This window comes from Leopardus geoffroyi, chromosome D3 (assembly GCF_018350155.1).
Source record: "Leopardus geoffroyi isolate Oge1 chromosome D3, O.geoffroyi_Oge1_pat1.0, whole genome shotgun sequence".
Classification (NCBI taxonomy): domain Eukaryota; kingdom Metazoa; phylum Chordata; class Mammalia; order Carnivora; family Felidae; genus Leopardus; species Leopardus geoffroyi.
Window position 1 is genome coordinate 20,706,618 of NC_059339.1, and position 22,279 is coordinate 20,728,896.

The 22,279-nt window shown below is 45.3% G+C and overlaps 2 protein-coding genes, 1 long non-coding RNA gene, 1 pseudogene and 1 gene segment (V, D, J or C); all 5 read right to left on the bottom strand.

Annotated features, from left to right (window-relative positions):
* Nucleotides 1-22,279, bottom strand: part of LOC123587584 (immunoglobulin lambda-1 light chain-like) — an 876,584-nt gene that overhangs the window by 672,241 nt on the left and 182,064 nt on the right. The gene's annotated exons all lie outside the window — the stretch shown is intronic.
* Nucleotides 1-22,279, bottom strand: part of LOC123587586 — a 1,001,573-nt gene that overhangs the window by 648,983 nt on the left and 330,311 nt on the right.
* Nucleotides 1-22,279, bottom strand: part of LOC123587588 (immunoglobulin lambda-1 light chain-like) — an 824,513-nt gene that overhangs the window by 644,096 nt on the left and 158,138 nt on the right. The gene's annotated exons all lie outside the window — the stretch shown is intronic.
* Nucleotides 2,518-2,894, bottom strand: LOC123587611. Its single transcript, XR_006707411.1, has 2 exons — nucleotides 2,782-2,894; nucleotides 2,518-2,670 (listed from the first exon to the last, which is right to left on the bottom strand). It is a non-coding gene; the product is annotated as an uncharacterized LOC123587611 (long non-coding RNA).
* LOC123588621 lies at nucleotides 8,221-8,317 on the bottom strand (annotated as a pseudogene).

Genomic DNA, 22,279 nt, shown 5'->3' on the forward strand with positions numbered 1-22,279 from the left:
TTTGTTTTAATGGTTATTTTTTTTTAAGACATAGAGAGACAGAAAGACAGAGACAGAAGGAGCAGGGAGTTACAGAGAGAGAGCGGGAGACACAGAATCAGAAGCAGGCTCTAGCCTCTGATTTCGTGGCACAGAGCCCAAGGCAGGGCTTCGGCTCACGAACCACGAGATCATGACCTGAGCCAAAGTCCTAAGCTTAACCGACTGAGCCACCCAGGCACCCCTACCTGTCTCCAATCAAAACCAATTTCAAGGCCTCATATTTCCCAGGTTCACTCCCGGTTCATAGGTGATAAAAAGTCCATTGGGGTTGTCCTTGAACTTTGAATACTTATTGCTGTTTTTGCTGTATTATGAGGATCTCCTGTTATCCCACCACCTCCATGGTACAGGCTCTGGGGCCTTTGAAGTCTCCGTTTGTCAACAGACTACCGGCTCTCCACAGAGAGTTATCCACTGTACTTAATTCCCAATCTGGGATTTGACCAGGCCTTTATACTCAGTCTGGAATTTAATTTTCTTCTCTGGTATACTTATGACCCGTTTGCCTCTCTATTAGTCCAGTTTTGTAAGTGTTCTCAGGATGAACATTGATATAAACCATTATACAGTACAAGGGAATCTACCTTCTTAGAAATTTGTTCTCTGCTCATCCATTAAGGGGCATTCAGGGAAGGGAATCCCACTCACATTCAACCCTATTATCTTTATTTGGTAAATGTTCCATGGGTTAACAGTGAAAAGACAACAAAATGTCCGGATTTTTTCCAGTAATACCAGGGTTCTCTGACAAGGTAGGATGGGTTCGTAGGCTTTTTTCGCTAAAATATGAGATTCCTTTCAGCATCATTCCAGACCGAGGCAGAGGGAAAACAAAGACAGAGAAAGCCTAGAACACATGCAGTTACACTCTACTGGTCTCCCCCTGGTAATTACATCTGCAACAGTCTCATTTCCAAATAGGGTCTCATCCTGAAATATGGGAGTTTTTAGAACTTTTAATCACATGAATTGTTGCAGACACAGTTCAACGCGTAACAATTAATATCCACAGTTTATTTAGATTTTCTTAGTTTTTACCTAGTGTCCTTTTTCTGTTGTATGATCCAGTTTAATTTTCTGTGCGACATTGAGTTTTGAATTGTCCTTAAGCTTCTCTTACTGTGACACTTCTTCAGACTGTCCCTCTTGTTGGTGCCTTTGTTCATACTTACTGAGTGGGAGTTATTTCTGACGTCATCCAAGCCAAGGGTTTACACCTGTTCCCTGAAATCTCTGCACGGGAATGTGTCTCATGTGATTCCATATATTTATACCATCAGTGAACAATATGGACGGCAGACATATGTGTAGACACTGAGTTACAACCCAGTCCTTTTATGTTCCTGGGCTTGAAATCTTTCCAGTTTTGCCTCCTGGGGGCCCTTTAGGTTGGCTCGTGAGCTCCTAGACACACCCTGTCCTTGTGTGTGTGCACACATGGGTATGTGTGGTGGTTGTGCGCTGATTTGTTTGTGTTTGTTTGGGAGACAATGCCAGACAATGACAGAGTGTCATTTAAGTGTCATTAGTATCATATACAATAATTCTGTGGCGCAGAATGTTTTACTCTGTTCACGTGATTCTTTCGTTTTCAGCGTTTAGCACCCCCGCGACCTACAGATGTTTGCAGAGTTTTGCTTCTTCCAATGTTGGATGTAATTCTCAAATTATTTATAAAAGTGGCACCTCCTTGGTGACCTCTTAGTTGGTTCCTGGTTTCGGTATTTACATTTAAACCTAGAATACATATCCATGTGCCAAGTTTAGGTTGCTTTCAGGCTTTAGTGATTAGGCATAAGTTGTTATAAACATTGAAGTGCAGGGTTTTTCCTATGGACAAAGGTTTTGAAACTTATCTTCATAATTTTATAATTTTAAATTGGCATTTTTTCGCAAATAATAGATAAGAAGAAGAGACTAGCCACTGCCATGGATATAAGTGTACCAGATGAAAATAAGGCTGATGTATTCTTCAGGCACCACATGGTTAGAGTTCAGAGAAAAAATAAAAATGCTTCATTTATTTTTATATCAGAAAGAAAAATTGATATGATCTGGTCTAGAAATAAAATACCTCAGGTGATAAAACAAGAGATTTCTCTTTCATGAACACTTTGTGTCAGCAGGGTTTTCGGAGAGTGACTTTGAGGACAGAAAGGAAAGGAGCAACCTCACTCATGGGAGGTGCCCTTGCATGGACCTGGGTCCAAGTCATCAGCCACGGAGGCAGCAGAATCACAGGCTAAGCTGAGGAGGCAACTGCTGATGTGTTTCCCTTCTTTACAGATGAGCAACTAGGTTTTTGTCTCACTTCCGCACAGGTCTAGAGCATTGTGTGAGCTTTTACACTATTGTCCCACGATGAGCAGTAATAATCAGCCTTGTCCTCGACCTGGAGCCCAGCGATGGTCAGGGTGGCTGTGCTGCCAGACTTGGAGCCGGAGAATCGATCAGGGACCCCGGAGGGTCGGTTGCTATTATCTTAGATGATGGCTTTGGGGGCCATTCCTGGGATTTGTTGGTACCAACCCACGTAACTATCAACTCCAGTGCAGGAGATGGTGACCCTCTGGCCCAGGGCCCCAGACACTGAGGATGGTTGATTTGGCCCCAATTGAGCCCAAATCCCTGCAAAGAGAAACAACAGAGAGGATATTCCTGGGGTCTAGAGAGAAGAGGAGGAATCAGGCCCACACTTGTGCTTCTAGAACCCCTTCCTGTGTCCCCACATCAAGTCACCTGTGCAGTGAGCGAGGAGGGTGAGGAGGAGAGGGGACCAGGCCATGGCGGAGATCAGCACCGATCCTGCCTTCTGTTGCCTCACAGCTGAGCAGAGCCTCCCTCAACCTCTCTCTTCACCTCTTGATCTGTTCAGAGGGGGAGGGTCCAACCATGCAAATGCGACCCCCCTGTTTTCTGACTCCTCACCGACTTCTTTAGGTGCCTCTGTCTGAGGATGTCAGGGGGATGGGCAGAGTAGGGGCAATTTCAGGGCAGGGGTGGGGAGGTCACAGATGTGAGGCCTGAGCCAAGGGCACAGACAGTGGCAGGTGGCAGTTCTCATCTCTGATCTACCGTGACCTCTCAGAAACAGGCCTTGAGTGCCCCTTAATGTCCAGACACAGACATGCCATTCTATGACATGAGCAGAGCCCATCAGAGACCCCTTCTGCCTCCCCACTGCTCTAGCCACTCTCCTCTACCTAAGCATTAGACCAGGTCTCCCAACGTGGCCCCCCATCACCTCAGGGCAGACTCCTGGGGGTGAGCCTGTCCATGACTGCCTTGACTGTTCATGGATCAAGACTGAAGAGTTGTCTCTACACACATTCCTCTAACAGTAAATGTGTACCAATAGGGGAAGTAGTTAACTGGATATGACAGCAGAGACAGGGCTCCAGGCACCCGTGCCAATGCAGGAAGCAGCAGAGAGCAGAGGGCAGCTCCCATGGGGAACTTTGGCAGATGGGACCTGACCCTGGTGAGATTGTTCTTTACATGTGCTTCTTACCCAGATGGAGTGTGTTGATTCACACTCTATCCTGGCATCTATGTCAATGTGCTCATTGTCACACGTCTGAGTCATTCCAGTTTTCTCTCCCAAAGTGCATCAGGAAATATCAGTGAGATCCTAAGGATCTCATTTGGGACATCTTCTCTAGTATTCATGTATATTCTTTCTGAATTCCCTCCCAAATCCATGGTAGCTCTGTTCCGGAGACCTTGCAAAGGACCGTTTTCAGCCTATGTCTTCCCTGGTGGTCAAGAGGAACGTGAATGACTTTCTGTTTTTTTATTCTATGGCATCAACCTATGTGTCTCTCGAGAAGAATACCACATGGGTTTTCATGACTACAGCTTTGTAATATAATTTGAAAGTGCGAAGTATGGTGTCTCGAGGTTTGTTCCTTCTCAAGATTGCTTTGGCAATTTGGGGTCTTTTCTGGTTCTATACAAAATTTGTGTTTTTTTTATTTCTGTGCAAAACGTCATTGGATTTTTTATGGGGATTGCATTGAATTTACAGAGTGCTTTGGGTAGTGTGGACATTTTAGCATTATATTTATTGTGGAGATCCCTGGATTTAGGAATTGCCTGGAGGCTGTGTGTGAGGCCTAAGGGTTTGTCTAAGATGACCTCCACCTCTGTGCTTAAAAATGTGGATGGATTATGATTTTCAAACGAAAGAAGAGATACTAGTTTTGGCAATAAGGTAAAGAATGTGGATATGTGTATTTTTTTCTTTTTTTGTACAATGATGTATTCTTTTTAAATCAGAAACCTTTCCTGGGCACCAGCTAAGTACCGGTAGGCTGCAGACACTCAGTGCTGCAAGGACAAACAAAACTGTCAAGGTCGTGGAGCCTGTTGGGTTTTCATCTGACTCACTATGACAGACAAGGAGGAGATGTTTCATGTGAGGTATTCAATGGGAGGCATTAAATATTTACAGGACTAAAGCACACGGTACTATGTTAACCGAGAGTCTATGACCAGAAGTGTGTATGTGTATAACTGTATCTTATGTATTATTTATACGTAGTTTGTGTTATATATATATATATATATATATATATATGTATATATATATATATATATATATATATATATATACACACACACACATATATATGTGTGATATAAATCCCAGGAGATATATCCTAGATGTATTGTCATGAACAGTGCAGAGATGAATTAGATAAACCACTGGGGAAAATAACTGTGTGAATATTTACACTAGGAGTAGAACCTTGTGTGACACAGAGAAGGACTAGAAAGGGATTTGGTGTGAGTAATTATAATACATTGCACACTGAGAAAGGAGGGCTTAGAGCACCAGGAACTTCTGAGTCATGGGATGAGCTCTGTCCTTACAATTCCCAAGCTTCTGTGTTTTCCCAAATATGCAGTCCCGTCTGGAAGGGAAACCCATCTGGTGCCGGGGACCCAGTCATCTCCAGTGTCTCCCTCACCACTGGGGCTTCCTGGCTGCATCCTGGGATGACTGTGTTGCTGACTATCGCCTATGGGTGCTCTTGGGAAAAGGCAACGTGAGAGGCACATGCCCCTTGTTTCTAATTACAGTCTGTCCTTGAAGAATCTCATGTGCATTCTTGTTAATGGACCCTGCCCCATCACGTGTGAGGATGGGCTCAGGTGCAAAGGATTATGGGGACTGGCTTGCCTGGGTGGGAAGTGACCTGACATGACAGAGAGATGGGATGTCTCCTCAGGCCTTCCTGATACAGCCTGTGGAGTGGTGAGCCTGCCCTCTGCCCTTCTTAACCCTCAGTTCAGGACACAACTTGCCTGAGGGGGTCACTCACCTGACGTCCCAACAACACAACTATCCAAGTGGTGGGGGGGCACAGAGTGATTCATGCTGAGGAAGCCACAGCTCTGAAGTAAGGACTGAGGTGTGGTGGTGCCTGCCACACAGGAGGTAGCACTTGGGGGATCAGAAGCCCCCGCCCCTGTGTAGGGATGGGTGGGGTGCCAGGCAGGCTCAAGTCCAGAGGGTCCCTCTCTCTGCTCAACTCCATCCAGTTCCTTCTCCCAGTCCTAAGTGAGTCTGAACTCTGAGACAGCAGGGGGCGCTGGAGGTCTGTCCCTGTGCATTGGGGGAGGTGCAGGGATGGCTGAGAGGTGTCTCAGCTGGGCATCCAGTCTTGGAACCCTGCCTTGTACTCTCTGTTCTATGCTCATGAGGGCCCACAATTGGCTCCCCAGCCCCCCACTCAGCTGTCACCATATTCAGTGACTAGGTTTCGGGACCCAGGAGGGGAGTGATTTGCATGAAGGATTCCTCTCTGCTCTCCAAGGTGGGGAGGGGATGAGAGAGGCTTTGTGCAGTTCTCTCACTGGTGGGCTCAGTCAGGGGCACAGCCTGGGCTGTCTCCACCTTGACCTGGACCCCTTTCTTCCTCACCCCCCTCGTTCTCCGCTAGGTGACTGGCTGTGGAAAGCAAGGCGAGTGATTATGGGCTGGGGTGTGCTGGCCTCCTTCTTCCCCTCTTTTGAAGAACAAGCTGGAGGCATTCCCTCAGGACCTGCCTGTCCGTGTCTCCACTGCTCTGTTGCAGGGTCCTGGGCACAGTGTGCCCCGACACAGGAGGCCTCCCTGTCAGGGTTTCAGGGGCAGAAGGTGACCCTCACCTGTACGGGAGTTAGCAACAGTGTTGGAGCAAATTATGTGGGCTGCTCCCAAGAGATTTCTCTCAGCGTTACCACAACTGTGGCGCTCAGAAGAAATGGGCCCTCGGAGATCTCAGCTCGGTTCTCTGGCTCCCACTCTGGGAACAAGGCCTCTAGGACCTTCTCAGGCCTGCAGCCTGAGGATGAGCCATATTGTTAGTGCTCAACATGGGGCAGAAGCGTCAGTTCTGACTTACTGCTGCAGGCCCATGGGGACCTGAGACAGAAAGCTCTCTCTGTCACCCCCAGGACTGCCGGTGAGAAACAGACAGGGAGGCCTTGGAGACCCTGGAGGGCATGAGGGTCTGACTCTGAGCACAGAGGAAATTTAAAGGGTCAGTGACAGTAGTTGCCTCTCATTTGTTTTTTCTTCCTTTCTTGTCTCCCTTTCTTTCTTTCTTTCTTTCTTTCTTTCTTTCTTTCTTTTCTTCTTTCTCTTTCTCTATCTCTCTCCCTTTCCTCTTTCCTTCCTTCCTCCCTTCCTTTCTTCCTTGGCTAAAGAGATTTATTTGGATTAAATGAGAGCTGGTGAAAGAGAAGGGCCCAAGACTCCAGTGAGATTAGGTTCCAAAAGGGCAGGCAGAGCTTATCAACCCAATGGACTCCACCTCCCAGCAACCTTCCAGTTAGTAGGGTCAATAAAGGCCTGCTGGGAAATGTATTTGCCAGTAAATCACCAACGTTTGCCCACCATCACTACAATGGTAGAGTTTCTCTTTTCCATAATTAAATCTCCACAACACCTCCCATGACACCACAAATATTACAAAAAATGTTTTAAAAAGTCGCATTTGACAGATCTTATACTCGTCTTCAGTATTTAGCTCCGAAGTCTCATCATCTGCCAAAAATAGTTCTACTAAACTTATCGGCTGAAACGTCCATCCATGTAGTGAGAAGACAGTCTTTGCTGGCCCATGGTCATTCTAATCCAATTTCCCCAGCCAGTAGGGCTGCATAGCAGAGTAAGGCTCAGATTGGGGGTGAAGGGGGAAGGGACGGGGCTAATTTTCTCCAGTATAAGTTTGCATCTAAAGCTTGGTGGGAGAGCAGAACCAGAAAGGCTTGAGGGAAGGGTCCAGACCCTGTACTCCGTCAGAAACACGGCTGGAGAGGAGGAGGAGGAGGAGGAGGAGGAGGAGGAGGAGGAGGGGAAGAGGAGGAAGAGGAGGTGGTGGTGGAGGAGGAATGCTTGCCATGCTTGTTGTATTTGTGTATCTGTAAGAACTTTCTTCATTTTCTTCCATGTCTTCTTTTCCATCTGCATTCCATGCCAGGTGCCAAGGGAATCACAGGAGGAATGCCAGGACAGGTGTTGGGTAGGGAGTAGGTAGGGACTTAGAGGTTGGCCTCCCGGATGCCCTGGTGCAGGATGGGGGTGCATTGGGGAGAAAGCTGGATTCCCCTGGGGAGCTGCTGCAGGAGATGGAGAGGGGCCTGGAGGGCAGGCAGGGTGGTCAGGTGGTGGATGGCAGGATGGGCACCTTCAGGGTACCTGACGTCAGTAGATCTGGATTTGGACCTGGCTGCTTGGCATTGGGATTCCACATGTTCAGGTGTTTCTTCCAGCCTTTACACACACCACCACCCGGGCTTGACTCACCCTGCCTCTCACCTCAAGTTCTTTTTCCTAAAAATAAAACAAATCTAGTAAGATAATTTGCATGTCACCGAGTTCACTCATTTCAAGTATACAACCCAGCGGTCTGGAGTATATTTACGGAGTTGTGCGAACATCATCATGATCGAATCGACAACATTTCCATCACCTGCAGAAAAAGCGCTGACCCACTAGCAGTCACGCCATTGCCCCTCTCTGCACTCACCCCTTCGTCACCACCGGTTCCTTCCTGTCTGCAGTGACTTCCCTCTTGCGCACATTTCACAGGTGCTGAATCACAGAACAGGTGCCACTGTAAGCACTTCACTCACTGGCGATAAGAATGTGTGCATTGTTGCGGGAACATCAACACCACCATCTGTAAATACATGGATTGCTTCACTTGGTTGCTTGTCACTCTTGTGCAGCGACCATGCCGATCTATCTGTATGGTTCCAGTTTTAATGGCATCGGCTGTCACAACAGTAATCACTTACTTTTCCTTAGTGGTTATACAATAATTAAGGATTTCATTCTTCTTCAATTTTTATCTTCCAGTATCAATTCACCCCTTCCATGATTTATGTTATATATTTGTACATACTTCTTTTTGTTCAACAATTTAGCCAGTAGTTGCTTTATTCTGTTATGAAAAGTAATACTGTGTGTTAATGAGACTGTTTTTCTGGTTTTGGTCTCATGCATTTTTGCTTTACCCTTGGAGAGGATGCAGGCTGTGTCTCCTTTCCCTGGTTCCTATTCCCTCGTGCCTGGCGGATGCCAAATGTTCTTGCCCCTCATGTCCCTTGACTGAGGTGTTTCCAGAGTCCCTTCCTGACTTTCTCACCCCCTGTGCCCACAGCTCTGCAACTGAGACCTCCCGTCTCCCTCTTGCTCTTCCTGGATGCATGCCCTGTGGTCAGGGCTCAAGTCTCCCCACATGCTGGCCTGTGTCTTCACATTCAAGGGACTTTCTCCTCTCGTGCTGGTTCAGGCCACTAGTCGCCTTCCCCTTCTGACTCCTACAGCTTTTTCTGGAACTCACTTTTCTTCCCACTGATGCTCCTGACTTGTAGTGTGCGCACGGGAGTGAAGCCGCCAGGGTTTCCAGTCTGAGCGCTTATTTCTTTGCTGATTTTCACTTCCGGGTTGTGCGAAGTTGCAACTTGGTCCATCTCATGCTTTACGGAAGGTGTGAATTTTGTGTAGTTTCCTCTGTCTTCTTAATTGTTGGTGTGTTTTTAACAGCTGTCATGGGTATTTCCAATTTCTTTGTTGGATATTACCTGAGCACCAGAATTTCCCATATTTTTAATATAAAAAATAATTACAAAAGAATACCTCCTAAAATGGTTGATGCAGATGTAAAAAATAAATTATTTTATTTCATACTTTATCTAATATCTAACATTGACATAAAAGGAAAAGTTATCAGAGCTAAGTGCTATGACCAATACACTTCATATTTCTCTTCAACTTCTTACGAATACAAAAAGAATGTAACTAAAAACAGAAGTAAAGTGTAATAAGAAAGAATCAGGTTTTTATTTGAGAAATGAAATATGCTATATAAAAGGCTCAGGGCATTTAAATTTAAAAATATTTTACTGAAAAAAACAATTCAGTAAAATCATCAGAAGTATGTAAAATAAAGTGTATTATTTTAATAAAATTTTAAATAAGAGTTTTACTTTTTTAAATCCCTCATTTTTTTTTTTTTACTCATGTCTTTAATTATTTAAGCAATTACTGTTTACATTTGGACTTCTTTTAAGTTAATTCTTCTGTTCTCTTTTTTATGTGTACTATTTTTTCTATATTCATTTAGTTTTTCATAAGTTAAAAATAATGAAAATCGTCCTAATAAGATTACCAAAAAAAGTAAAAGTGCTGAGTAAACATGTTGAGATGTGTGCAATTTGTATTTTAAAGGAAATTGTAAAAGTCCCTGAAGTATATGAAAGCACATTTGAAAAAACTGGCGAATGTTTACTTTTGTCTTCAATAAGAAAACTAACCATAAACATGTTAACCTTTTTAGCTGGTGATCTTATTTCTATCTTCTATGTTTTAGTTTGGAGTCTGGATAGAAGATACTTTCTAACTTCAAGGAAGTTGAGGGCAGTCTGACTATGTATTGAAGGCAGGGCAAGACATACCAATGAGTTACGGAGAGAATGTGAGAAGTGAAGGGTCATGGAGTGTCTGAACTAGGGACACCCTGGAGGGAGTTTCATAAATCCATGGTGGGAGCAGTCAGCATGGCCGTGTGCACCTGCAGCCACAGTCAGCTGGCAGATTTAGGGGGAGAAGAAGCATCCTGGTGGATTCCATGGGCGTGGGGAGGGGGCTAGTGAGGTGAGGAGACTAATCCTTGGTGGGTGATGAGGGATGGAGTATGGTGATAATGGTGACCCATGACTTGATGTAAGTAAGGACGGACAAGGGGTATAAGGAAGTGAAGAAATCAGCAGGGAAAGGGAAAAAGAAAATGCAGTTTCTTTCCTATTCCAAAAACCCTCCCACTCACCTTCACCCTGCCTCCTGCCTGGTCACCTTGACACGTTGGTTGTCATAATTGTCACAAAAAATTGGTTGTGATAAAAGGTGATCTATTAAAAACTAGATGACAGCAGGGCTCCCTCAGCCTCTCAGGAGGTGTGATTCTCTTCCAGAGACTTCCTGCAAACTTCAGAATATAGAATCATTTTTCTTATGCCCCAGAATCTGTTTCCCAAGAACTATCTGGACAGTAGATCCTCCAGAGAAACATTCTCCTCTTGTCGCTTATGTTCCAGGCTTTAGCCTTTTCCACTGAAAGTCATCACAGTGGACACCTGGAGACACAGGGGACTGTGGGATGGCTGTGGTGTGGAGGCAGGAGGGCTCTCCTGGAACAAGGCCAATGACCAAGCATCCCAGGTTGAGTCTCTGTCCCTGTGGGCAGCACAGTCCCCAACTATCTCTGGGCTCCAATCTACAGCTGATACTGTTTGGTACATTGATTCTGGGAAAGCAGTCTCAGTGCTGCTCTCACAAGGCCAAGGCCCATAAGAATGTGACATATAATCTCCCTCTGCTCTCAGGGCTGGGCTGTCACTCCCTTAGTGACACCCTCAGGCAGGGAGGGGGAACCTTTACAGTGAACTTTTTTATTCCAATCCAGAACTACAAGGCTTGTGACCTCAGGGACACAGTCCCCCTTATCTCCACCTCTCTACCACTCATATGTGAGTTCTTTGATGGGAACTTCCGGGTCCAGGTGACCTTGGTAATATCATCCTGTGCAAAGTGTCTGGTAATGTTTTTGAATTATTTGCTATTCAGGTTGTTTGTTTTCCTGTATTTTGTTTGTTTGAAAAGTTCATTGTATGGTTCCTTCCTTCCTTCCTTCCTTCCTTCCTTCCTCCCTCCTTCCTTCCCTCCCATCTATCCTTCCTCCTTTCCTTCCTTCCTTCCTTCCTTCCTTCCTTCCTTCCTTCCTTCCCCCCTCCCTTCCTTCCTTCCTCCCTCCCTTCTTCCCTACTTCCTTCCATCCTTTTTTCTTTCCTTCCTTTCTCATACACATTTACTTGTGTATTTATTTTGTACTGCTCAACTGTACAGAAGTTTGACAATTGATCTGAAATAAATTCTGTTTCTGGTTTATTGGTTTTCACTATTAGATTTTATTTTTGTCATTACTCTGGAGAAATGGTACAAATCTTCTTTTATAGTATAGACACTGAGTATCAGATTTTCCAGTCAGTCAGCTCATACTACATATGAGTCATGCGCCGGGCGCTCTCCATCTGCTACAATGCTCCTGAACCCTCTGTGATCTCTCACAGTCATTGCCTTTGAAGTTGGCCAAATATGCCAGTGCTTCTAATATCTTGGGGAAAAGGAAAGAAACTTTGCTCTGGAGCGACTACCAGCATTGGTAGAAAAAGTCCTTGTGAGGATCCCATCTGGAGGCCTGAGGAACACATGCCCTGAGCCCACACGTGTTGGAAACCAGCTGCCAAACAGGAGATTTTTTTCAGATACAAGGGATTAAGGACAGAACCAAGGTGTTCGGGTCTCATTCCTCATGTCTACTTGTCACCTCTACAGATATTCCACATAATCTGGCAGTGAGTTGGCTTCTGGCAGGTGCCTTGGGTGATTAACAATCTAGGATTATCTAAAAACCGACATTAAGCATGTAATTACCCAGACTGACCTATAAGTTCACCCATCATTACAGCTGGCATGGGTTTCCCTTACAGATTCTCTTACATGTTACTGTTGTGCCAAACGTGTTGCAGCTGTTGTTTTGTGAGGGTCTCCTGATAGGTTCCCTCAATCCCAGGGGACAGGCCCTGGCCTCTCCCATCGGTCTGTACATGAAAATACAATACTGGTGGGGAAAGTATTTTCTGCCCTTGCACCCTACTCTGGGTTTTAATGTACTTATTGGTATTTTCTTGGCAATTCATAGTTTTCTTCTGATGCAGTGATGTATCTATTACCTTTAAGCCTATTTTAAAATTGCTCTGCACATTAGGACTGATATAAAAAGAACACTGTATATAAATAAGGTGTATCAATGGACCCTTGCCTTTATTACAGATTCTTCTTCCACTGCTGGATAAGGACCCCCATGGCCTGTTATCTCCAACAACCTGGACCCTGATTCACTGTACTGGGAAATACCCTGCTTGTTTTTTTCATTTCCTTAGACTCCCTGTTCCTCCTCACTTACTTTAAAATCACGGATCATCCTTATCATCATAATGTATTCCTTGTAACCATCGACATTAGTCTTGCTTGCCTCGCTAACAGCCCCCACAGAACCCACTATGCCACTTCCTCCCCAGCTGCCTGTGGCTGCAGGTGCACGTGGCCGTGCTGACTGTTCTCGCTCTGAATTTATGAGACTCCCTCTAGGGAGTCCCTAGCTCAGCCACTCTGTGATCCTCCATTTCTCCCATCCCTCTCTGTAATCCCTTGTTACGTCTTTCCCCGTCCACAGTAAAATAGTCAGACTTTTCTCGATTTCCTTGAAGTCAGAATGTATCTCCCATCCAGACCCCAAATTGGAAACAGAAGCTAGAAGATAACTTGCAGGAGCTCACCTGTGAACTGTTACAATGTTTATATTTTGTTTTCTTCTTAAAGACAACAACAATATGTTCACCACTTTTTTCAAAGGGGCTTTCACATTCTTCAGGGAGTTTTACAATTCCCTGTAATATACAGATTGCACACATCTCAGGATATTTGCTCTTACTGTAATAGCGCTCCCACTGGTCTTTTTTTAAGATTTAAAAACAATTTTTTACATTTATTTTCAGAGGCGGGGGAGGGGCAGAGAGAGGGAGAGAGAGAATCCGAAGCAAGCTCCACCCTGTCAGAACAGAGCCCAATGTGAAAACCATGAGATCACAAACCATGAGATCATGCCCTGAGCGGAAATAAAGAGCCAGACGCTTAACCGAGCCACCCATGCGCCCCAGCACTCCCACTATTGTTAAAATAAAACTTGCTTCAAGCTTATGCATTCTTCATTTGCTGACCAAAGTTTTTTGGCCTATAGCAGAACTATCCTACTTTCCTTCAGATTTGCAGACCACTGGCCTGAGGAGTGAAGGACCAAACGCTCCCAGAGGATAAGTCAAACAGGAGATGTCAGTAAGTGTGTGCAGAGTCATGTCTTCATATGGTTTATGGTCTGGGCACCTGCTTGTCCTGCACAGAGTCCCTACCATTTTGACACCTTCCCGTGGTGAACCCTGGCTTCACCTGGACAAGAAAGATGGGTTTTGAGACATCTGTCCATAGTCTTCCCAGGTTGCCGGCTTCCTTTCTCACCTTCCCTCGTCTCTCCAGCACTGATTTTTCAGTGACTATAGCAGAACCCGACTTTGGAACTGGTTCTTTGTCCAGTAACATTAGCACTTTTATTTTGTTCGTAATAATATTAAAGTCATTTTCATTATTATTTTTTTTGAGAGAGAGGAATGGAGAGAGAGAGAGAGAGAGAGCGACTGCAGGGGAGGGGCAGAGGGAGAAGGAGAGGGAGCATCTCAAGCAGGCTCCATGCCTGGCAACAGGCTGACCTGGGGCTCGATCTCACGACCGTGATCCTAACGTAAGATGAAATAAGCAGTCAGTCACTTAACAGATGAGTGACCCAGGCATCCCTTCATTATTTTTTAAAAAGTGTTAATGTTTATTGGGGCGCCTGGGTGGCTCAGTGGGTTGAGCGTCCGACTTCGGCTCAGGTCATGATCTCGCGGTCCGTGAGTTCGAGCCCCGTGTTGGGCTCTGTGCTGACAGCTCAGAGCCTGGAGCCTGCTTTGGATTCTCTGTCTCCCTCTTTCTCTGCCCCTCCCCCGCTCATGCTCTGTCGCTCGCTCTCTCTTGCTCGCTCTCTCTGTCAAAAACAAACATTTAAAAAAAATTTAAAAAGATCTTAATGTTTATTTATTTTTGAGGGAGAGAGAGAGAGACAGATACAGACACAGAGAGACAGAGTGCAAGTGGGGGAGGGGCATAGAGAGAGGTAGACACAGAATCTGGAACAGGCTCCAGGCTCTGAGCTGTCAGCACAGAGCCCAAGGCGGGGCTCAAACTTGGGAACGATGAGATCATGACCTGAGCCAAAGTCGAATGTTTAATAACTGACTGAGCCACCCAGGAGCCCCCTCCCTTCATTATTTTTAACTGATGAAAAAGTATCATTATTATTTAAAGATTATTGAAATGATTAATAGAAACTTTAATTTATATTTCTGGTGACTTCACTGAATTTTCTTATCAGTGCAATATTTTTAATCTAAATACCTTGAGCTTTCTATAAGCAGCAAGTTTGGAGGTCCCTAGAACAAAACCAAAACAAAAGAAAAATAAAGACAGAAAAAGAGGAGACAGCTTTCCTGACCCAAAAGCAATAATTTAAGCCCCCAGCTGTTTTCTGGAATCCATACCCTGCAGGCTCTACTTGCCCAGTACACATCTTGCAGAACCTTCTAGGAAGCGTTGGAACAAAGAAATACAACAACCTGGTCATAGAAGATTTTAAGGGAACGAAGGGAATGCGAAAACTAAGTCTCTACGAGGTCAGGAAACAGTCTGACCACATCAGAGACAAGAACTCAGTGGTGTCACACCCAGTGTTGTTTCAAAAGTAAAGCTGACCTAAAGCACATTCTTGAGTTGTTTTTGCAGGGTTCAAACCGCGCCCCAAAGGTTTAATGAGGTTAAAACCGTCCCCGGCAGGACCTGCACTGACACCCCTTCTTTTTTCACAGGAAAGGCAACCTTCTGTTTCAGAGGCAAACAGCAGGACGGGCTTGGCAGCCTAGACCAGTTACATCCTCCACCAACCCCACCTGCTCAGATGGACCCCAGCGTGTCCTCCAGGGACCTCCGCCTCAGGATGATGTTCAATCTCCGCTCTCGGAGGAGCACAAGCTTCAGCTGACACCTCACAGGATACACACACAGACCCGTGCTCTCAGGACCCCTGCACAACCTGGTGCCACCTTACGTGGGATGACAAAACTCCCTCTTCTGGGTCTCCATCCTAACCCTGAATCAAAGGAACCCACTCCCCTCCACTCAGGGAGTCGCAGCTTTGGAAGTTACTCCCCTGATCTCCTTACTGGCTGCAGATCAAGATTCCTTTGTGTGACATCTAGTGCAGCCTCTCCCCCTGTGACTCCCCAAGGAGTGAACTCATGGTGGTTCTGTGACACTTGGACCTGATACATTTCATCCCTTAACAAGAAAACCTGGCTTATTCTCCCTACTCTTTACCTGTGGTTTTAGTCACATTTATTGAGTGTATTAATAAGAAATTGCCAATACATATAAATTAAATATATTTGATCGTTTTTACTCCTTATATCAATGTTAGAATCCAGTAAAAAATAAAAACAGTAATTAATTTAAGAAGTATTCTTTAAAGGAGGTTCCCTTTTGATATGATTTTTTCACATTTAAACAAAATTTTCATGAGAATTTCCGGGTAGCTGAGGTGAAATATCCATGACAGCTCTTAAAAACACCTGCATGATTAAGAAGGCAGAAGAAACTACACAAGACTCACACTCTTTTAACACATGAGACAGACCGTGCATCATCTTCACACAACATGGAAGTGAAATAAATGAGGAAGTAAATGCAAATGCAAAAGTAAATGCAGGGACCCTGGTGGCCTCGCTCGCACATTCACACCACCAGTCATGAGCTTTAGTGGAAAGAGAAGTCAGTTCCAGAAACATCTGTGAAGAGAGAAGGAGAAAGTTAGCAGTGGCCTGAACCACCCTCAGAGGAGAAAGTCCCCTGAGTGTGAAGACACAGGACAGCGTGTGGGGAGACCTGACCCTGACCACAGGATGGGCATTCAGGGCGAGCAGGAGGGAGATAGGAGGCCTCAGATGCACTGTTGTGAGCAGATGGGCGAGGAAGTTGGGAGAGCAGCTCTGGAAACACCTCAGTGATGGGAAAAGAGGGGGAAGGAGACAGTAAGCACCTGTCAGCCACGAGGGATAAGGAAGAAGAGAAAAGAGAAACAGCCCACCTCCCTACCACAAGGAAAGCAAAAATGTATGATACAAAAACTAGAAAAATTGTCTAATAATCACATAATAATTTTCATAACAGAATGGAAGAGTCACTGGCTAAAGTTTTGAACAAAAATGGAATCTTCAAAAGTATACACAGTTTAAAAATGACAAGGGGATAACAGATATTGGAAAATAAAAATTAAAAAAATGAAATCTGTAATTACTTGATAGAGCGCTAAAGAAAAATAAATTATGCTTATTTAGACAGACTCTTATTAAAATGGGAATCATCCAGATCAGTTAGCACGGCATCCATACAAGGGTGGTTTGCAAATAAGTGAAGAGGGGTCCATGCCATGGAGGATATGCACCAGGTTCTGCTTCTGAGCACACAAGTGAGACACCTGCACAAACCTCTCACTCCCCTCCTGGGACAGCAGAGTGGAACCCTTCATGCAAATCATTCCATCCCCTGGGGTGCCGGAACTGAATTTGGGGAGAGCTGGATGTGAGTTGGGGCTGGGAGGCCTCTCCTGGGCTGCAGTGAGCACAGAGCAGAGGGCACAATGTAGGACCCCAGGCCTGGGTTTCCAGCTTAGACCCCTACAGACTATCAGGGAGAATGTGACCTGAGCCCAGTGAGCACAAGGGCAGAGGGCACATACGCCCCTCCACAGCGTCTATGTGGGAAGCCTGAGGGGACAGCCAATCTCTCTCTCAACTCAAGACATTTCCCACTCTTGCAGTTCATTCCCTATAACCCTGTGCCCTGACCTTGTGTGTGTGTGTGTATGATTTAAGTGTATATATATATATATATATATATATATATATATGTGTGTGTGTGTGATCATACATATGAAACACAAATTACTTACATAAAATATTAGATATGGATATACATATATACACACTTGTAGCCAACCACTCTCACTTAACATAGAACTGTATGTCCTATTCCTACAAATGCTTACTGTTTCTCTCTGAACTTCACATAAAACATCTGATCACTGTCTTTCATAGTGAGTTAGATGAAAACCCAACAGATGTCCATGACCTCACAATTCTGTTTGTTCCTTATAGGACAGTATGTGGAGCTTGTTGATACTTAGCTGGCGCCCAGTCAATATTTTTAAATTAAAAAATAAATCAGTGAATAAAAAAAGAAAAAAAATACACATGTCACTTTCTTTAACTTATGGCTCAAACATACATCTCCATTTTATTTTGGACCACCATCATCCATCCAGAGTCTTACCCACAGGCACGGGTGTTATCTTAGACACATCCTTATACCTCACACGTAACCTCCAGGTAATTCCTAAATCCGGTGCTTTTCACAACAAAAGTAACTTTAAAATGTCCATGCTACCCAAATCAATCTATAGATTAAATACAATTTCCGTGAAACGTCCAAGGACATTTTTTTCACAGAAATAGAAAAAAAGTCCTGAAGTTTGTATCGAGTCAGAAAAGCCTCCAGGGGCCAAAGCAATCTTGGGAAAGAACTGTTGCAGGGTGTATGGCCAGAGTCACAAAAGGTGAGTCCACAAACAAAGTGCTGTTAAGTGAAGGTCCTCATACTCGAGTCGGAATGAGGCCCCAACTCTAGAGTGAAGCTTCTTTTTATTAGGATAACTGCTAAAGACAATGTACATAAAGTCAGCTAAGCAAGTGTGTTACTCAATCTAATGGTCTAGCTTTTCAAGGTTGAATTTCCAGTTAACTGGTTTCTGTATCACTAGGAAGGGTCAGATGTGAAGGAGGATCCACCTTGGACACGTTCAGCTATGTAAACATGTCCTAAAGCCTTGCACCTTCTCCAGCCCTTCCCTTTTGAAGTCTTTTCCTTTGAGGCTTCTCTCCTGCATCTCCCACAAAGAACAAAGCTGGAGTCTTCACACTTTCTGCTTTCAAATTTTGTAGTCATGAAAACAGTGTGGTACTGGTGTAGAATGAGACACATAGATAGATGCCACAGGAAAAAAAGAGACCAGAAATAAATGCAAGTTCCCCTTGACCACCAGGGAGGATGTAGGCTGAAAACAAGGACTTTGCACGGTCTCTGGAAGAGAGCTAACGTGGATTTTGAAGGCGATTCAGCCAGGAATGTGCGTGAATCATACCGCAGATGCCCCAGATGAGATCCTCAGGTTCTCACAGGTGTTTCCTGACACATTTTGGGAGAGACAGCTGGAAATGCCGGACCCCGTGCGATGGGACACATTGATACTCATGCCATGGTGGGCAGCGTGCATCCACATGGTCAATCTGGGGTAAGAAACGTAGCCCAAAGGACACTTTCACCTGGGTCAGGGCAGAAAAGAACTGCCCTCTTTTCTCTGCTGCTTCCTGCGTTGGCAAGGGGTCCTGGGCCCTGGTTCCGCTGCCATTCCAGGTTACCCATTCCCCTGCTGGTGCACTGTTACTGTTGGGAATGATGAAAAGGTCCTAGAAATGGATAGTTGTGACGGTTACATAACACTGCAAATACGTAAGGGTTAAATTGTAGTGTAGGGCTAATGCGTAGCTTGAAAAATAACAGCTTTGTGTTGACACTGAAGGTTAAGAGATAACAGCCTTGCTTTGCTCTGGTAAACTACGCCTCATACCCTTGTAAATTAGGCTTCACCAATTAAGGAAACAAAAGTTCAAAGAAAAGAGCGTCAGAGGCAGGGTCAGGGAGATCCACTGGTTGCAACTTAGAGGCAGAAAGTCTAAAGTAAACACCTCATTAGGCAACTGTTTCTAACTCATCTGGAACCTGTTTCTTTGTTCTGTTCCCAGGTGATGATAAAACGATGCGATCGGTTATAAAAACTCTGTACCCCGGCTGTTCGGGGCCGCACTCTTGTCAAGAGTGTTGGTCCCGATCGGTCGGCCTTGCCTCTCATTGTAATAAACTTTGTTGTGACTGTCACTGGTGCCCGTAGCATTCTGTTTCAGGAGTCGTGTGGATGCAACAAATACACTTAGCGTCTCTGAGAATGATTAAACTAGTAAATTTACCATTATGTGTATTTTCGTAATTATTAACTAAAAGTTGAAAATCAAAATTATATTTAAGAAGCTATAGTCAAACAAATACCCCTGCCACCCTTATATGTGCTCCCCTATTATAACTCACCCCATCACTAACAAGTTACAGCAATTAACAAATTTGTTTTCTTCCTGCAGATTCCACACGTAAATGAGATTGCACAGTATTTATCTTTCTCCACTGGGCTTATTTCACGTAGGGCAATGTCCTGCAGATTCGTCCAAGCTGTCACTAATGACAGGACTTCCTCCTGGAAAGACCCATGGGGTTGACTTCCTTTGTGCACACATGGGGGAGATCCTGCTCCTGGCACCCCACCGCCTTCCTACTACTGGGATCACTGATGAGGAGAGGAGAATAGGACACAGTCAGTGCCTTGGGGGCTCTGGACGCCAGCCACAGGGGTGCCCATTGGGCCCTGGTGGTGGCAGCTGTGGGAAACTCACATCTGAGGGATCTACTTCACCCACCTTCCCGAGAGCAGGCTCAGCATTTTGTAGCAATGGTGGCACTCCCTCCTTACCCTCACAAGCCCCACTGGGAGGTTTGCTAACCTGAGACCCAAAGCTCCTCCCAGGGCTAATCGCCATCTCCCGACATCACACCTGAAGGGCAGGTACCCAGCCAGTGTGCCAGGCCAGCGGAGACACACAGCGACTCAATCAGCCCTGAGCACAGGAGCCTGGAGGGAAGGGAGGGCCTCGGCTCTGACCCCTGGAGATACAGAGTACATATTGTGGAGGACTGTCCACCAGCCAGGATGGTGCCTGCACTCTGAAAACTAACTAATTTGATGTGCCTTTGTGAAGAGAACAAAAGCCAGCTCGATAGGCTCTGATATTTACACGTGGATGACCAAAGTGTCTGTGTTATCATCGTTATTTTGTTGCCTTTTCTTTTTTTTAATTTCCCTGAGAGTTCTGATACGTTGCATAAGAAACTGGGAAGAAGTCATTCAGATCCAGAAGCCACTGACAGGTACAGTCAGTGTGTATGCAAGTTATTTCAAACTTCAGGAGAGTCAGAATGCAAGGGTCTGACAATTAATGAAATAGGTATAGGACATTGGGCAGGTGTCATTATGGCTGGTGGTCACAGCGGAGGGTCCAGCTCCTCCCAGGCAAAGGCTGCCATAAATGCTCGTGCAATACAGGGTCCTTAGGAAGGTTTAGCCTGCACCCTGAGATATCTCAGGAGAACATGGTGTGTGCCTGAGACCCCTGTGGCTGAATCGTGTGGAGAGAGGGAGGGAGAGGAGAGGTCACCCAGGGTGCTCTGAACTCTTTTAACAAATGTGAATTTATCCATTCTTCTTAAGCTGGTAGATACAGGGGCTGAGACCCAAAGCCGCTACTCCTCAGCTCCTTCCCTCGCCTTCCTGTCCCCAGGCCTAGAGGTCTATCAGTGACAGCCAAGGCCAGTCCAGGGGTCCTGGGTCACAGAAGCATGGACTGCATGGTGGTCTTGGGAAAGGAGGGGATGAGGTCACTGGAGAGGGAGCTGCAGGTCAGGAATATGACCTCAGGGAACAGGATCTGGAAGGATAGACAAAATCTGAGCGAACCATCGATTAGAGAAGTCTTCCTCCTTCCTGCCTTCCTTTCTTCTCCTGTGAGAACTGGGCATGGATATCCTCTTGCGTATTTCCTTATTTTTAATGAGAATTTCATTCTCCACAGGGATCACTGCTGGGATCCCTGCGACTCCCTCCATTTGTCTCAGACTTTTAATCCCAGCTGTGCCTCTGGTCAATGCCACTCATTAGAGATTTAGCTCCACAGAAAATCCTAGGACAGAACTTGGGACAAGGAGACCTGGAAGATGTCACTGGGGGTCAGCTGGAGAAAGATGACAACAGAGGAAACAGGTAAGGGGGAATGACACATGTCCCCTGGTGGGACACAGGGAGGTGACAGAGTGGACCCTCAGCTGTGGGAGATGGAGGGATGTTCCAGAGGGTCTTGTGGAAGGAGGGTGATGCCCAGAGAGACAGAGATGCCCTGACTGACACAGGTGAGGTCAGGTGGGAGAGCAGGTGGAGGGCAGGTGAGGGGTCTGCTGTCCCCGCATCACATGGCAACCATGATTTAGACGGGTGTGGAAACATCACAGACGACCAGGGCTGAAGGATGCCTTTCCTCCCCCATAGGAAGGATGGGGGTGTTGCTGTTACTCCTTGACTGAGGGCTTAGTCTGCACCATTCATTCGTTCATTCATTCATTCAATTCATTCATTCATTCTTTCATTCAACCCACATTAAAGTAATTTCCGCAAGTGTAAGATCAGTGCTCATCACAGTGTGAAATAAAATATGATTTTCTATTCATTTCAGAGTTGTGGTACACTGTCTGTTTCATATGATGTGCATGGTTGCTGTTTGCCTTTCTCCTTCTCTGTATTTGACAGCCCAACTTATATTACCCAAAGGTTCCTACCCAATCGATTTGTGTCTATTTATCAAAGGAATCCTTGATACACTGGGAAAAAAAGGATACAATTGTATATGCACCAAATGTAAAATATAAGGAGTATCTAAAACTTAAGACAAAAGGAAGAATCAAAAAGAGTAATTGACACATCTGAAAAATACAATGTCAGCTTCCGTAAGTCACCATGAAATATAGAAATAACTGACGAATATCATATTGCTTAGAAATAGCAACTGAAATCGTGGCAGTTTGAAAACTAATGAATTTATTCTTTACTTATCATAATAAACTGGGGAGTCACACTAATCAGCCGGGATCCCTGACCTTGAAGGGAGCCTTGAGCCAACCCAAGAAACTCTCAGATATTCTTAAGGCACCCCAAGTCAGAAAATCCTTCCTTGCTAGGAAGGCCTGTGTTTCAGGAAGGATTGGAAA